This window comes from Phyllobates terribilis, unplaced genomic scaffold (genome assembly GCF_046119375.1).
Source record: "Phyllobates terribilis strain yellow unplaced genomic scaffold, ASM4611937v1 Scaffold_160__1_contigs__length_4322635, whole genome shotgun sequence".
Taxonomy (NCBI): domain Eukaryota; kingdom Metazoa; phylum Chordata; class Amphibia; order Anura; family Dendrobatidae; genus Phyllobates; species Phyllobates terribilis.
In genome coordinates, this window is record NW_027362920.1 from 3,397,871 (window position 1) to 3,409,881 (window position 12,011).

Sequence of the window (12,011 nt, forward strand, 5' to 3'; positions counted from 1 at the left end):
ATGTTTTCCATCAGATGACTCTATGAGCCACCTGGCGTACTAACAAGTGCACCAAACCAGTGTGTAATGTGCATCAATTTACTAGAGCAGCCCAAGGACAAAACCGCCTTTTCAAAAGATACTACACTTGATCTTAGCCAAAAGGCCGAGAAGCGATAACCAGAATTGGTTTCAAACTACGGAGCCACCCAAGGATCCTGAAAAGTCCATTTGTGGAGATGAGCTCCTGGACTCCCGTTAAGAAGACATGTTGTCAACCTCTAGATCCCTTACATGCCTGCACTTTTCGGCTTGCTGCTGCTGCAATCCACGCGTTTTAGATCTGCATAACTCCACCTCTTTAAACACAGCACCTTCACCCCCTGCTGTTCCCACCCGCCTCAACACCGTTGGAAGGGAGGAGAACCAATTAAGGCGGGGGGTGGGGTGGAACGAGCAGCTGTCTACCCTTAGCAGGAGGGCTCCTGATTACATACCTCTCCTGCTGCTGCTGCTGCTGGCTGTCCAGCAGCAGACTGAAGGTGGCTGCTGCTGTGCACAGGTATATAAAGGCTCAGAGCCTATTATGACACGCGCAGCCAGCGTTCCATTGCCACATTCCATCTACTGCAGGCAGGATACCTGGCTGGCTGAATGTCGCTGAGAAGCTCACAGAGACCGCCATAAGCAACAGTTTAACAGAATGCCACAGACTAATCAACCAAACTTTTTGGGTTGGGTTCTCTTTTATAGTCTGCAGGCATTAAATGAAAGAAGTCAGTGTTCCAGCAGAAGGAGACAACGTTTCAGAAAAGGCATTGTAGCAAACCAAAAAAGAAATTTTAAGCGCAGCAGAGTAACCAGCGCACATACCTGTTAGCTCAGGTGAGTTTAAAAGGCTGCTGTTGATAACAAGGGCATTTGCTAAATAGATGGTGTGTGTGCAACAATATACTGAAAGGTCAATTATATTGTGCAGCTTATCTCACCACCTGTAGTTATTTAGGTGAAAGCTCCAAAATGCTTGCCTAATATGTCTGTTTATCCAAAAGGAAGTAAAAAGGGAGAGCTAGAAAGATAGCATTGCATCACATTACATGGCAATGCAATGCACAGTTGCTGAAGTTGAACCAAAATGAGCTTGTAATCTGGCTTCTGCAACTTTGAACATGAAAAATCCAATGAGGAGAAGAAAAGCAAAGCCAAAGAGTCCATCCCAAAATCCGACAAACAAGCAAAATGAACAAAAAGCATTGAATTCAATTCTTTCTGATTTTAGAAACTGCATTAAAGAAGGGGTGCACCGGTCCTGGAGATACTGCAATACCAGGTCAATGCGTGGAGTGGACAGAGCAAGCTCTTTTTCCATCTCCCTGTTCTAAAAATCCATTTAATATATGGTCCCCAGATAGGGGACGTATCAGATATTAAACTGATAAGAACAGATACTACACTTGATCTTAGCCAAAAGGCCGAGAAGCGATAACCAGAATTGGTTTCAAACTACGGAGCCACCCAAGGATCCTGAAAAGTCCATTTGTGGAGATGAGCTCCTGGACTCCCGTTAAGAAGACATGTTGTCAACCTCTAGATCCCTTACATGCCTGCACTTTTCGGCTTGCTGCTGCTGCAATCCACGCGTTTTAGATCTGCATAACTCCACCTCTTTAAACACAGCACCTTCACCCCCTGCTGTTCCCACCCGCCTCAACACCGTTGGAAGGGAGGAGAACCAATTAAGGCGGGGGGTGGGGTGGAACGAGCAGCTGTCTACCCTTAGCAGGAGGGCTCCTGATTACATACCTCTCCTGCTGCTGCTGCTGCTGGCTGTCCAGCAGCAGACTGAAGGTGGCTGCTGCTGTGCACAGGTATATAAAGGCTCAGAGCCTATTATGACACGCGCAGCCAGCGTTCCATTGCCACATTCCATCTACTGCAGGCAGGATACCTGGCTGGCTGAATGTCGCTGAGAAGCTCACAGAGACCGCCATAAGCAACAGTTTAACAGAATGCCACAGACTAATCAACCAAACTTTTTGGGTTGGGTTCTCTTTTATAGTCTGCAGGCATTAAATGAAAGAAGTCAGTGTTCCAGCAGAAGGAGACAATGTTTCAGAAAAGGCATTGTAGCAAACCAAAAAAGAAATTTTAAGCGCAGCAGAGTAACCAGCGCACATACCTGTTAGCTCAGGTGAGTTTAAAAGGCTGCTGTTGATAACAAGGGCATTTGCTAAATAGATGGTGTGTGTGCAACAATATACTGAAAGGTCAATTATATTGTGCAGCTTATCTCACCACCTGTAGTTATTTAGGTGAAAGCTCCAAAATGCTTGCCTAATATGTCTGTTTATCCAAAAGGAAGTAAAAAGGGAGAGCTAGAAAGATAGCATTGCATCACATTACATGGCAATGCAATGCACAGTTGCTGAAGTTGAACCAAAATGAGCTTGTAATCTGGCTTCTGCAACTTTGAACATGAAAAATCCAATGAGGAGAAGAAAAGCAAAGCCAAAGAGTCCATCCCAAAATCCGACAAACAAGCAAAATGAACAAAAAACATTGAATTCAATTCTTTCTGATTTTAGAAACTGCATTAAAGAAGGGGTGCACCGGTCCTGGAGATACTGCAATACCAGGTCAATGCGTGGAGTGGACAGAGCAAGCTCTTTTTCCATCTCCCTGTTCTAAAAATCCATTTAATATATGGTCCCCAGATAGGGGACGTATCAGATATTAAACTGATAAGAACAGATTTTTTTTTGATTGAAGCTGCATCCAAGGCACTGAAAAATGTGACCGAAGTCACACCAAAACAGCGCACGAGGCGAGGATTCATGTGGACCCTTCCCGGAGGAGAGGGTCCCCAATAAACCATCCCCATCCCTCCGAGCCAGAAGGCCACAGCGAGGGTCAGGGATCTCCGATGCTCTACCTAGCCGAAGCCGGAGAAGAGCCGTTTTCGTGCTCCCAGCTTCCATCTAGGCTGCCACCCTAGTGGAGCTGGAGCCTGTGTTGGTTTCTCAGCCCAAAGCTGACCGGACCTCCGACCGGGTTTATAAAAATTCCCCTTCCTAGCCCGGAGGCCAGGAATAGGGGGGGTTGCTCAGAAAGTATGATTGGCAAAGGTGCGGCGTGCTACGAAGCCAAGTCTTTCTGGGGTTCAGAGTCCCAGTAAGCTTGGACTCCCACCAGGGCGCCTACTCCTGGGGCACATTGCTCCAAAGCCCTCACACTTACCCAGCCTAGTGACTTCGATCCTGGAGGGCCATGTTTTCCATCAGATAACTCTATGAGCCACCTGGCGTACTAACAAGTGCACCAAACCAGTGTGTAATATGCATCAATTTACTAGGGCAGCCCAAGGACAAAACTGCCTTTTCAAAAGATACTACACTTGATCTTAGCCAAAAGGCCGAGAAGCGATAACCAGAATTGGTTTCAAACTACGGAGCCACCCAAGGATCCTGAAAAGTCCATTTGTGGAGATGAGCTCCTGGACTCCCGTTAAGAAGACATGTTGTCAACCTCTAGATCCCTTACATGCCTGCACTTTTCGGCTTGCTGCTGCTGCAATCCACGCGTTTTAGATCTGCATAACTCCACCTCTTTAAACACAGCACCTTCACCCCCTGCTGTTCCCACCCGCCTCAACACCGTTGGAAGGGAGGAGAACCAATTAAGGCGGGGGGTGGGGTGGAACGAGCAGCTGTCTACCCTTAGCAGGAGGGCTCCTGATTACATACCTCTCCTGCTGCTGCTGCTGCTGGCTGTCCAGCAGCAGACTGAAGGTGGCTGCTGCTGTGCACAGGTATATAAAGGCTCAGAGCCTATTATGACACGCGCAGCCAGCGTTCCATTGCCACATTCCATCTACTGCAGGCAGGATACCTGGCTGGCTGAATGTCGCTGAGAAGCTCACAGAGACCGCCATAAGCAACAGTTTAACAGAATGCCACAGACTAATCAACCAAACTTTTTGGGTTGGGTTCTCTTTTATAGTCTGCAGGCATTAAATGAAAGAAGTCAGTGTTCCAGAAGAAGGAGACAACGTTTCAGAAAAGGCATTGTAGCAAACCAAAAAAGAAATTTTAAGCGCAGCAGAGTAACCAGCGCACATACCTGTTAGCTCAGGTGAGTTTAAAAGGCTGCTGTTGATAACAAGGGCATTTGCTAAATAGATGGTGAGTGTGCAACAATATACTGAAAGGTCAATTATATTGTGCAGCTTATCTCACCACCTGTAGTTATTTAGGTGAAAGCTCCAAAATGCTTGCCTAATATGTCTGTTTATCCAAAAGGAAGTAAAAAGGGAGAGCTAGAAAGATAGCATTGCATCACATTACATGGCAATGCAATGCACAGTTGCTGAAGTTGAACCAAAATGAGCTTGTAATCTGGCTTCTGCAACTTTGAACATGAAAAATCCAATGAGGAGAAGAAAAGCAAAGCCAAAGAGTCCATCCCAAAATCCGACAAACAAGCAAAATGAACAAAAAACATTGAATTCAATTCTTTCTGATTTTAGAAACTGCATTAAAGAAGGGGTGCACCGGTTCTGGAGATACTGCAATACCAGGTCAATGCGTGGAGTGGACAGAGCAAGCTCTTTTTCCATCTCCCTGTTCTAAAAATCCATTTAATATATGGTCCCCAGATAGGGGACGTATCAGATATTAAACTGATAAGAACAGATACTACACTTGATCTTAGCCAAAAGGCCGAGAAGCGATAACCAGAATTGGTTTCAAACTACGGAGCCACCCAAGGATCCTGAAAAGTCCATTTGTGGAGATGAGCTCCTGGACTCCCGTTAAGAAGACATGTTGTCAACCTCTAGATCCCTTACATGCCTGCACTTTTCGGCTTGCTGCTGCTGCAATCCACGCGTTTTAGATCTGCATAACTACACCTCTTTAAACACAGCACCTTCACCCCCTGCTGTTCCCACCCGCCTCAACACCGTTGGAAGGGAGGAGAACCAATTAAGGCGGGGGGTGGGGTGGAACGAGCAGCTGTCTACCCTTAGCAGGAGGGCTCCTGATTACATACCTCTCCTGCTGCTGCTGCTGCTGGCTGTCCAGCAGCAGACTGAAGGTGGCTGCTGCTGTGCACAGGTATATAAAGGCTCAGAGCCTATTATGACACGCGCAGCCAGCGTTCCATTGCCACATTCCATCTACTGCAGGCAGGATACCTGGCTGGCTGAATGTCGCTGAGAAGCTCACAGAGACCGCCATAAGCAACATTTTAACAGAATGCCACAGACTAATCAACCAAACTTTTTGGGTTGGGTTCTCTTTTATAGTCTGCAGGCATTAAATGAAAGAAGTCAGTGTTCCAGCAGAAGGAGACAACGTTTCAGAAAAGGCATTGTAGCAAACCAAAAAAGAAATTTTAAGCGCAGCAGAGTAACCAGCGCACATACCTGTTAGCTCAGGTGAGTTTAAAAGGCTGCTGTTGATAACAAGGGCATTTGCTAAATAGATGGTGTGTGTGCAACAATATACTGAAAGGTCAATTATATTGTGCAGCTTATCTCACCACCTGTAGTTATTTAGGTGAAAGCTCCAAAATGCTTGCCTAATAAATCTGTTTATCCAAAAGGAAGTAAAAAGGGAGAGCTAGAAAGATAGCATTGCATCACATTACATGGCAATGCAATGCACAGTTGCTGAAGTTGAACCAAAATGAGCTTGTAATCTGGCTTCTGCAACTTTGAACATGAAAAATCCAATGAGGAGAAGAAAAGCAAAGCCAAAGAGTCCATCCCAAAATCCGACAAACAAGCAAAATGAACAAAAAACATTGAATTCAATTCTTTCTGATTTTAGAAACTGCATTAAAGAAGGGGTGCACCGGTCCTGGAGATACTGCAATACCAGGTCAATGCGTGGAGTGGACAGAGCAAGCTCTTTTTCCATCTCCCTGTTCTAAAAATCCATTTAATATATGGTCCCCAGATAGGGGACGTATCAGATATTAAACTGATAAGAACAGATACTACACTTGATCTTAGCCAAAAGGCCGAGAAGCGATAACCAGAATTGGTTTCAAACTACGGAGCCACCCAAGGATCCTGAAAAGTCCATTTGTGGAGATGAGCTCCTGGACTCCCGTTAAGAAGACATGTTGTCAACCTCTAGATCCCTTACATGCCTGCACTTTTCGGCTTGCTGCTGCTGCAATCCACGCGTTTTAGATCTGCATAACTCCACCTCTTTAAACACAGCACCTTCACCCCCTGCTGTTCCCACCCGCCTCAACACCGTTGGAAGGGAGGAGAACCAATTAAGGCGGGGGGTGGGGTGGAACGAGCAGCTGTCTACCCTTAGCAGGAGGGCTCCTGATTACATACCTCTCCTGCTGCTGCTGCTGCTGGCTGTCCAGCAGCAGACTGAAGGTGGCTGCTGCTGTGCACAGGTATATAAAGGCTCAGAGCCTATTATGACACGCGCAGCCAGCGTTCCATTGCCACATTCCATCTACTGCAGGCAGGATACCTGGCTGGCTGAATGTCGCTGAGAAGCTCACAGAGACCGCCATAAGCAACAGTTTAACAGAATGCCACAGACTAATCAACCAAACTTTTTGGGTTGGGTTCTCTTTTATAGTCTGCAGGCATTAAATGAAAGAAGTCAGTGTTCCAGCAGAAGGAGACAACGTTTCAGAAAAGGCATTGTAGCAAACCAAAAAAGAAATTTTAAGCGCAGCAGAGTAACCAGCGCACATACCTGTTAGCTCAGGTGAGTTTAAAAGGCTGCTGTTGATAACAAGGGCATTTGCTAAATAGATGGTGTGTGTGCAACAATATACTGAAAGGTCAATTATATTGTGCAGCTTATCTCACCACCTGTAGTTATTTAGGTGAAAGCTCCAAAATGCTTGCCTAATATGTCTGTTTATCCAAAAGGAAGTAAAAAGGGAGAGCTAGAAAGATAGCATTGCATCACATTACATGGCAATGCAATGCACAGTTGCTGAAGTTGAACCAAAATGAGCTTGTAATCTGGCTTCTGCAACTTTGAACATGAAAAATCCAATGAGGAGAAGAAAAGCAAAGCCAAAGAGTCCATCCCAAAATCTGACAAACAAGCAAAATGAACAAAAAACATTGAATTCAATTCTTTCTGATTTTAGAAACTGCATTAAAGAAGGGGTGCACCGGTCCTGGAGATACTGCAATACCAGGTCAATGCGTGGAGTGGACAGAGCAAGCTCTTTTTCCATCTCCCTGTTCTAAAAATCCATTTAATATATGGTCCCCAGATAGGGGACGTATCAGATATTAAACTGATAAGAACAGATACTACACTTGATCTTAGCCAAAAGGCCGAGAAGCGATAACCAGAATTGTTTTCAAACTACGGAGCCACCCAAGGATCCTGAAAAGTCCATTTGTGGAGATGAGCTCCTGGACTCCCGTTAAGAAGACATGTTGTCAACCTCTAGATCCCTTACATGCCTGCACTTTTCGGCTTGCTGCTGCTGCAATCCACGCGTTTTAGATCTGCATAACTCCACCTCTTTAAACACAGCACCTTCACCCCCTGCTGTTCCCACCCGCCTCAACACCGTTGGAAGGGAGGAGAACCAATTAAGGCGGGGGGTGGGGTGGAACGAGCAGCTGTCTACCCTTAGCAGGAGGGCTCCTGATTACATACCTCTCCTGCTGCTGCTGCTGCTGGCTTTCCAGCAGCAGACTGAAGGTGGCTGCTGCTGTGCACAGGTATATAAAGGCTCAGAGCCTATTATGACACGCGCAGCCAGCGTTCCATTGCCACATTCCATCTACTGCAGGCAGGATACCTGGCTGGCTGAATGTCGCTGAGAAGCTCACAGAGACCGCCATAAGCAACAGTTTAACAGAATGCCACAGACTAATCAACCAAACTTTTTGGGTTGGGTTCTCTTTTATAGTCTGCAGGCATTAAATGAAAGAAGTCAGTGTTCCAGCAGAAGGAGACAACGTTTCAGAAAAGGCATTGTAGCAAACCAAAAAAGAAATTTTAAGCGCAGCAGAGTAACCAGCGCACATACCTGTTAGCTCAGGTGAGTTTAAAAGGCTGCTGTTGATAACAAGGGCATTTGCTAAATAGATGGTGTGTGTGCAACAATATACTGAAAGGTCAATTATATTGTGCAGCTTATCTCACCACCTGTAGTTATTTAGGTGAAAGCTCCAAAATGCTTGCCTAATATGTCTGTTTATCCAAAAGGAAGTAAAAAGGGAGAGCTAGAAAGATAGCATTGCATCACATTACATGGCAATGCAATGCACAGTTGCTGAAGTTGAACCAAAATGAGCTTGTAATCTGGCTTCTGCAACTTTGAACATGAAAAATCCAATGAGGAGAAGAAAAGCAAAGCCAAAGAGTCCATCCCAAAATCCGACAAACAAGCAAAATGAACAAAAAACATTGAATTCAATTCATTCTGATTTTAGAAACTGCATTAAAGAAGGGGTGCACCGGTCCTGGAGATACTGCAATACCAGGTCAATGCGTGGAGTGGACAGAGCAAGCTCTTTTTCCATCTCCCTGTTCTAAAAATCCATTTAATATATGGTCCCCAGATAGGGGACGTATCAGATATTAAACTGATAAGAACAGATACTACACTTGATCTTAGCCAAAAGGCCGAGAAGCGATAACCAGAATTGGTTTCAAACTACGGAGCCACCCAAGGATCCTGAAAAGTCCATTTGTGGAGATGAGCTCCTGGACTCCCGTTAAGAAGACATGTTGTCAACCTCTAGATCCCTTACATGCCTGCACTTTTCGGCTTGCTGCTGCTGCAATCCACGCGTTTTAGATCTGCATAACTCCACCTCTTTAAACACAGCACCTTCACCCCCTGCTGTTCCCACCCGCCTCAACACCGTTGGAAGGGAGGAGAACCAATTAAGGCGGGGGGTGGGGTGGAACGAGCAGCTGTCTACCCTTAGCAGGAGGGCTCCTGATTACATACCTCTCCTGCTGCTGCTGCTGCTGGCTGTCCAGCAGCAGACTGAAGGTGGCTGCTGCTGTGCACAGGTATATAAAGGCTCAGAGCCTATTATGACACGCGCAGCCAGCGTTCCATTGCCACATTCCATCTACTGCAGGCAGGATGCCTGGCTGGCTGAATGTCGCTGAGAAGCTCACAGAGACCGCCATAAGCAACAGTTTAACAGAATGCCACAGACTAATCAACCAAACTTTTTGGGTTGGGTTCTCTTTTATAGTCTGCAGGCATTAAATGAAAGAAGTCAGTGTTCCAGCAGAAGGAGACAACGTTTCAGAAAAGGCATTGTAGCAAACCAAAAAAGAAATTTTAAGCGCAGCAGAGTAACCAGCGCACATACCTGTTAGCTCAGGTGAGTTTAAAAGGCTGCTGTTGATAACAAGGGCATTTGCTAAATAGATGGTGTGTGTGCAACAATATACTGAAAGGTCAATTATATTGTGCAGCTTATCTCACCACCTGTAGTTATTTAGGTGAAAGCTCCAAAATGCTTGCCTAATATGTCTGTTTATCCAAAAGGAAGTAAAAAGGGAGAGCTAGAAAGATAGCATTGCATCACATTACATGGCAATGCAATGCACAGTTGCTGAAGTTGAACCAAAATGAGCTTGTAATCTGGCTTCTGCAACTTTGAACATGAAAAATCCAATGAGGAGAAGAAAAGCAAAGCCAAAGAGTCCATCCCAAAATCCGACAAACAAGCAAAATGAACAAAAAACATTGAATTCAATTCTTTCTGATTTTAGAAACTGCATTAAAGAAGGGGTGCACCGGTCCTGGAGATACTGCAATACCAGGTCAATGCGTGGAGTGGACAGAGCAAGCTCTTTTTCCATCTCCCTGTTCTAAAAATCCATTTAATATATGGTCCCCAGATAGGGGACGTATCAGATATTAAACTGATAAGAACAGATACTACACTTGATCTTAGCCAAAAGGCCGAGAAGCGATAACCAGAATTGGTTTCAAACTACGGAGCCACCCAAGGATCCTGAAAAGTCCATTTGTGGAGATGAGCTCCTGGACTCCCGTTAAGAAGACATGTTGTCAACCTCTAGATCCCTTACATGCCTGCACTTTTCGGCTTGCTGCTGCTGCAATCCACGCGTTTTAGATCTGCATAACTCCACCTCTTTAAACACAGCACCTTCACCCCCTGCTGTTCCCACCCGCCTCAACAACGTTGGAAGGGAGGAGAACCAATTAAGGCGGGGGGTGGGGTGGAACGAGCAGCTGTCTACCCTTAGCAGGAGGGCTCCTGATTACATACCTCTCCTGCTGCTGCTGCTGCTGGCTGTCCAGCAGCAGACTGAAGGTGGCTGCTGCTGTGCACAGGTATATAAAGGCTCAGAGCCTAATATGACACGCGCAGCCAGCGTTCCATTGCCACATTCCATCTACTGCAGGCAGGATACCTGGCTGGCTGAATGTCGCTGAGAAGCTCACAGAGACCGCCATAAGCAACAGTTTAACAGAATGCCACAGACTAATCAACCAAACTTTTTGGGTTGGGTTCTCTTTTATAGTCTGCAGGCATTAAATGAAAGAAGTCAGTGTTCCAGCAGAAGGAGACAACGTTTCAGAAAAGGCATTGTAGCAAACCAAAAAAGAAATTTTAAGCGCAGCAGAGTAACCAGCGCACATACCTGTTAGCTCAGGTGAGTTTAAAAGGCTGCTGTTGATAACAAGGGCATTTGCTAAATAGATGGTGTGTGTGCAACAATATACTGAAAGGTCAATTATATTGTGCAGCTTATCTCACCACCTGTAGTTATTTAGGTGAAAGCTCCAAAATGCTTGCCTAATATGTCTGTTTATCCAAAAGGAAGTAAAAAGGGAGAGCTAGAAAGATAGCATTGCATCACATTACATGGCAATGCAATGCACAGTTGCTGAAGTTGAACCAAAATGAGCTTGTAATCTGGCTTCTGCAACTTTGAACATGAAAAATCCAATGAGGAGAAGAAAAGCAAAGCCAAAGAGTCCATCCCAAAATCCGACAAACAAGCAAAATGAACAAAAAACATTGAATTCAATTCTTTCTGATTTTAGAAACTGCATTAAAGAAGGGGTGCACCGGTCCTGGAGATACTGCAATACCAGGTCAATGCGTGGAGTGGACAGAGCAAGCTCTTTTTCCATCTCCCTGTTCTAAAAATCCATTTAATATATGGTCCCCAGATAGGGGACGTATCAGATATTAAACTGATAAGAACAGATACTACACTTGATCTTAGCCAAAAGGCCGAGAAGCGATAACCAGAATTGGTTTCAAACTACGGAGCCACCCAAGGATCCTGAAAAGTCCATTTGTGGAGATGAGCTCCTGGACTCCCGTTAAGAAGACATGTTGTCAACCTCTAGATCCCTTACATGCCTGCACTTTTCGGCTTGCTGCTGCTGCAATCCACGCGTTTTAGATCTGCATAACTCCACCTCTTTAAACACAGCACCTTCACCCCCTGCTGTTCCCACCCGCCTCAACACCGTTGGAAGGGAGGAGAACCAATTAAGGCGGGGGGTGGGGTGGAATGAGCAGCTGTCTACCCTTAGCAGGAGGGCTCCTGATTACATACCTCTCCTGCTGCTGCTGCTGCTGGCTGTCCAGCAGCAGACTGAAGGTGGCTGCTGCTGTGCACAGGTATATAAAGGCTCAGAGCCTATTATGACACGCGCAGCCAGCGTTCCATTGCCACATTCCATCTACTGCAGGCAGGATACCTGGCTGGCTGAATGTCGCTGAGAAGCTCACAGAGACCGCCATAAGCAACAGTTTAACAGAATGCCACAGACTAATCAACCAAACTTTTTGGGTTGGGTTCTCTTTTATAGTCTGCAGGCATTAAATGAAAGAAGTCAGTGTTCCAGCAGAAGGAGACAACGTTTCAGAAAAGGCATTGTAGCAAACCAAAAAAGAAATTTTAAGCGCAGCAGAGTAACCAGCGCACATACCTGTTAGCTCAGGTGAGTTTTAAAGGCTGCTGTTGATAACAAGGGCATTTGCTAAATAGATGGTGTGTGTGCAACAA

At 45.6% G+C, this 12,011-nt stretch overlaps 8 non-coding genes and 2 pseudogenes across 8 annotated transcripts; all 10 read right to left on the reverse strand.

The window, feature by feature from the left end:
• Positions 1–41: 41 nt before the first annotated feature.
• Positions 42–157, reverse strand: LOC141207373 (U2 spliceosomal RNA; annotated as a pseudogene).
• A 1,115-nt stretch (positions 158–1,272) lies between these two features.
• Positions 1,273–1,463, reverse strand: LOC141207531 (U2 spliceosomal RNA). The gene has a single exon (XR_012277865.1). It is a non-coding gene; the product is annotated as a U2 spliceosomal RNA (small nuclear RNA).
• Positions 1,464–2,578: 1,115 nt separating this feature from the next.
• LOC141207255 (U2 spliceosomal RNA) lies at positions 2,579–2,763 on the reverse strand. Its single transcript, XR_012277672.1, has one exon. It is a non-coding gene; the product is annotated as a U2 spliceosomal RNA (small nuclear RNA).
• Positions 2,764–3,287: 524 nt separating this feature from the next.
• LOC141207364 (U2 spliceosomal RNA) lies at positions 3,288–3,403 on the reverse strand (annotated as a pseudogene).
• Positions 3,404–4,518: 1,115 nt separating this feature from the next.
• LOC141207194 (U2 spliceosomal RNA) lies at positions 4,519–4,709 on the reverse strand. The gene has a single exon (XR_012277615.1). It is a non-coding gene; the product is annotated as a U2 spliceosomal RNA (small nuclear RNA).
• Positions 4,710–5,824: 1,115 nt separating this feature from the next.
• On the reverse strand, positions 5,825–6,015 carry LOC141207532 (U2 spliceosomal RNA). The gene has a single exon (XR_012277866.1). It is a non-coding gene; the product is annotated as a U2 spliceosomal RNA (small nuclear RNA).
• A 1,115-nt stretch (positions 6,016–7,130) lies between these two features.
• LOC141207534 (U2 spliceosomal RNA) lies at positions 7,131–7,321 on the reverse strand. Its single transcript, XR_012277867.1, has one exon. It is a non-coding gene; the product is annotated as a U2 spliceosomal RNA (small nuclear RNA).
• A 1,115-nt stretch (positions 7,322–8,436) lies between these two features.
• On the reverse strand, positions 8,437–8,627 carry LOC141207535 (U2 spliceosomal RNA). The gene has a single exon (XR_012277868.1). It is a non-coding gene; the product is annotated as a U2 spliceosomal RNA (small nuclear RNA).
• Positions 8,628–9,742: 1,115 nt separating this feature from the next.
• LOC141207536 (U2 spliceosomal RNA) lies at positions 9,743–9,933 on the reverse strand. The gene has a single exon (XR_012277869.1). It is a non-coding gene; the product is annotated as a U2 spliceosomal RNA (small nuclear RNA).
• A 1,115-nt stretch (positions 9,934–11,048) lies between these two features.
• LOC141207537 (U2 spliceosomal RNA) lies at positions 11,049–11,239 on the reverse strand. Its single transcript, XR_012277870.1, has one exon. It is a non-coding gene; the product is annotated as a U2 spliceosomal RNA (small nuclear RNA).
• Between the last annotated feature and the right edge of the window lie 772 nt (positions 11,240–12,011).